Source organism: Magnolia sinica, chromosome 7, assembly GCF_029962835.1.
Source record: "Magnolia sinica isolate HGM2019 chromosome 7, MsV1, whole genome shotgun sequence".
Lineage (NCBI taxonomy): Eukaryota > Viridiplantae > Streptophyta > Magnoliopsida > Magnoliales > Magnoliaceae > Magnolia > Magnolia sinica.
The window spans coordinates 75,702,120-75,706,773 of record NC_080579.1 but is presented as its reverse complement, the minus strand read 5'-3'; the positions used below and the strand labels follow the sequence as shown (position 1 = coordinate 75,706,773).

The 4,654-nt window shown below is 38.7% G+C and overlaps 1 long non-coding RNA gene across 1 annotated transcript; it reads left to right on the top strand.

Annotated features, from left to right (window-relative positions):
* The first annotated feature begins 549 nt into the window (after positions 1-549).
* On the top strand, positions 550-3,550 carry LOC131252140 (uncharacterized). The gene is made up of 2 exons (XR_009174210.1): positions 550-753; positions 2,991-3,550. It is a non-coding gene; the product is annotated as an uncharacterized LOC131252140 (long non-coding RNA).
* Positions 3,551-4,654: the final 1,104 nt, after the last annotated feature.

Here is a 4,654-nt window from a genome sequence, read left to right as displayed (position 1 = left end):
TGGTCCACCTGAGATTTATATACCTCTAATTCTACCATGATGTATGTTTTATATCCACACTTTCCATCCACTTGGAGAGATTATTTTAGGGCAATATCCAAAGAACGATTTAAATCCAGAGCTCTAGTGGACCCCAGCACACAGCACAGAAAACAGTGGGACATTGACGCCCACCATTAAAAACTTTTAAAGGCCACAAAAGTTTTATATGAAGATGATATTTGTGTTTTCCCTTGTTTCATGTATTTTTTAACTTTTGAACAGGTTGGATTTGAAATAAACATTACGATGGGCCTTAAGATAGGTTCAACGGTGGGAATCACTCTCTCCTCTGTTTTCTTTGGTGGGGTCCACTACATATTTATATCTGCCTCATTCTCCGGCTCATGACTTAAAATGATATCTCAAAATGGATGGACGGTGTGGATATAACAAATACATCATAGTGGGTCCCACCGAAAGTAGATGGACCGAGGGGCATTCTCGTCCGTCCGTACATAAAAATGAATATATTCTGAGAGATATCCCAGCGGGCGAGAGAAACCCACTCGCAGCTTCTCTCTCTCGCACCTTCTCTCTCGCTGTCTCTCTCTTCCTCTCTCTGATCTCTCCACCCACCTCGAGCTCTCTCTCGCATCCTCTCCCTCCTCTGTCTCTCTGTATCTCTCTTCCTCTCTCTCTGAACTCTCTCGGGGGGCCCGTTGCCGAACGCCCTACACACGGCAGTAGGGGTAGGGATTTGGGGACCGTGAGGTATCTCTCTCTCTCTCTCTCTCTCTCTCTCTCTCTCTCTCTTTCTCTCTCTCTCTCTCAATCTTTCTCAATCTTAATACAGATTTAGGGATTTAGGGATTTGGGGATTTAGGGATTTAGGGGTTTGGGGATTTGGGGATTTAGGAGTTTGGGGATTTAGGGATTTAGGGGTTTGGGGATTTGGGGATTCCCGTTCCGAAAATTTGCCCATTTTATGATTCTCATATTTAAGATGGGTTGGAAGATTTTCGGAACAACATTCTCTTCCAACTGTTATATTGTTGAAAAGGATAAAAAGCCTTTGCTCTCCTAATAACTCTTTCCCAGTATCCAAACAAAAGAACTGGATTTCTAAAAACTTTTTTAGTACCAAAACATGTAGACAGAATCCCTTTCGTTAGGAAATTCCAGACACATATTCATGACTCCTAAGATTCGAGAAATCCATACAACCTCTTATATATTAATCGTCGTAGGCATGTTTGATCAAAATGCATAATTCTCTACATGGAAAGTTGGTTGTTTGTTGAAAACTTGGAATGTTTATGTTCATGTGTATGTTTTTGGAGGAAGATTAATATGTAGGTCACTACCTATTAATTTTATATTTGGCTCCCTCCTCATAGCGATCGGATCTATTGATATTGTGGGCCACCACATGGACAGACCATATCTCACAAAACAAGGGGATTGAACTCTGGTTCATTGTATTAGTTGCATGCAAAAAGAACAATTAGAGTAACAGTCTAGATTCACCAAGGAAAAAAGAAAAGAAAAGAAAGAGTTGTCCTATCACTGTTTCAACCATAGCTTATCCACTTGGTGGGCCACCAAGATCAATACCCTCATTCAGCATAAACGTTTGCCACGGGTGCTACAAGGAGAGCTACATTGAACTTTTATTCAGCAATCTGCTTATTAGCATTCCTGTATTTTTAGTAGCTAGATGTGTTCTGTAAGAGATAGTATACAATGCTCGGTGCGACAGTGAGTATAGTATGCTCAAGTTTTCAATTTGTACAAGTGGGTCCTAATGGTTCTATGATCCAAACCACTAATATGATTGGACCCGCTTTGGATGATGCAACACAAATATGCCATATGAGTTGATCCTGTTTGGTTTGTCTTCCAGCAAATAGACATTTAAGAAAGAAAAAGAAGCAACATCATATTCAACCAAAGAAAGCCAGATGTTTGGTAGCTAGAATCATTCAATCTGAGGAATTGTTTGTCTAAACCAAGGCCCATCCTACCATTGACTAGGATCTCGCTGAACATGGGCCCCACTTGTACAAGTTGAAAACCCAAACAGGCCATAGAACGCCTCAGGCCAAGCATTATATATACCTCAGTTTATAAACAAAAAGTCGAAAATAAGCAAACTTAACTACACCTTGTTAATACAGCAAATCCATCTTTGAGTGCCTTTAGATATACAACATCCTTAAAAACATAATCCAGCAGAACTCGAAGTCGACAACAACATTATACATTCTTTTTTACTTGCTCATTAATATGTGATTTTGGATTTCTACTCTTACACTATTAGTAGAAAATCCAAAAACAGTTAAATGATATTCATGTGGATTTGGAAAAACTCTTTTGTTTTTTCCTAATACAACACAAAACATCCCCATTTTGTGATTTTTGGAAATCTACTAAGAGTAGAAATTCCAAAATCACAAATTAGTATAGCCACAAGTGCAGCTTTTCACTCAATTTTAAATGATGAAAATGTGTCCTACTATTATAATGAGGATGGAGCCCTCAAAATGCAGTTATGTTTCTTTTGACTCCAACTGAGTGTAAGGTGGTTTCAATATGGAGATCATTGGAATGCACAATTCAATTGAACTGTGTTTGGCTCAGCCCATTAGAAGAATAATTTCTGATTTTGGGATTTCTACCCTTAGTAGAATAACCAAAAATTGAAATCACACAAAACATCCCCATATTGTTGGGATGTTTGATTCACTCAAAGATGCCCCATGCATGTGTTTTATGCAAGAATGTTGGCGATCGTAGGCCCCAGTTTTATTTTTGGATGGCGATCGTAATTTACGAGCTTGGTTTTGTCAAGCTGCCATTCCTGCTAATTTTGTGCTGCAAAGGTATAGGTCATTTTGGATTTCAATCTTCTGTCATTCAGATTGAGTTATATAATAAAGTATTCTTCATGTATAAAATAGTTCACCAAAATATACTAACACCATCTAAATTACCTGGTGCTTTCACAGGATTAGGGACTTCATTGAATGGGCTCAGTGTCTTTTATTGACTTGGTCTCCAGATATATCCCCTCATATAGCAATGAGATATTTAACTTTACCAGTAGTGTCTGATTACTTCTGTTTGACTTTTCAAATGGGTAGTACTATGGCTGCTTGTGATTGTAGTAATTCGAATCCTACTTTCCCCATATTTGTCTTGATTCAGGTTTTTGGTCATGTTGATTCAAGTTTTTATTTTTACTTATATCCATATTTTGTTGTTGAAGCATGTATGTTTCTGGATCTGTTCATTTATTTGTACATTTAGTTTTCTTAGCTTGATTCTATTGCCACTTTTTTTTTGTCATGTCTTCTATATGGAACTAATTAGCACAATATGATCCAATAGTCTATCCCAACACACCCTCACTGCCTAAGCAATACAAGCACATCACCACAATATGATCCAACAGTATCCAAACACACCCTCATTGCCTAAGCAATACAAGCACATCAATTCTTTTCATTCCAAACCAACAGTCACCGACGTCCTTGACTTCCCAGACACATTCACTGAAAAAGAAAAACCTTAGGCGAAAAAAGAATGTGAAAATGCACACAGATTGCTGAGATGCCATGATTTGTCATTGTTGGTGTTTCCATGGTTCTGATAATGAGCCGCAAGACTAGTCTTCCCACAACTCATTTCAGCATATGATTTTGCAAACCACATGAACCAACTAGTCCATTCATCTAGAATACGTTCTTCAGAAAAATGTGATTACAATTAATGGTCGAGATTGTATGCAACAAGATGTCCCACGCAACCAAATTTGATCAACCTGCCAGGCAACCGCAAACTACAACAGAGCTCCATATCTACAGCCTGCAACTCTGCTTTGCTGGCCCAGCTGTAATTAGACGTCTCTGAGCTGCTGAACCGAATTGATTCTATTGCCACTTGTATGCATGCCATCATCAGCTCTTCATTATTACATACATCTGAGATTGAACATGGATCCAGGGCAGCGTGGCATCAAGGTACACATAAAAATCTATCTGTTACTGCTGATTTATTCTCTCCTATTTCTTCTTTGGCTCTGGAATCTTTATGCAACTCTGACTGCATGAGAATTTCAAAGGTTATTCTTTCTGATGCCAATGTACTGGGTGAGGGGGAGCACAAGATAATGTCGTACATTTGCTTGCAAAGAAATCTACCAGGGTTTGACCCGAATACACAACATTGCTTGTATGGGTTGGTAAATGTCTCCACCTTTTGTCTCAGATATCTAGCTGTCTGCAAGCTTTATGTTGATTTTCATGGCTTCTTGACATGACTTTCTGCATTTGTCATTTCAGGATGCTGACTTGATCATGCTAGCACTGTCTACATATGAAGTGATTTTGTTAGAAGCTTTGCTCATTAAATTTTGGTCGGTCGATTCCGATTTGATGTTGGATCATTCTTTGGTGAGATTCTGGTTTCTAAAATTCTGTCATCTCACTATGAAATGTATAAATGGTGGATTAGGTTGTTTGTCTTGGGCCACATGATGTTGCCCTTTATTTAAGTCATTAATATCCCTAGTATTTCAATATCTTGGAAACACATCTCACATTCAAAGCGTTTTGGGATCCATTGTGCAGAGAATATCAAAATGGGAGCTGATCGAGGTTGATCCGTTGCC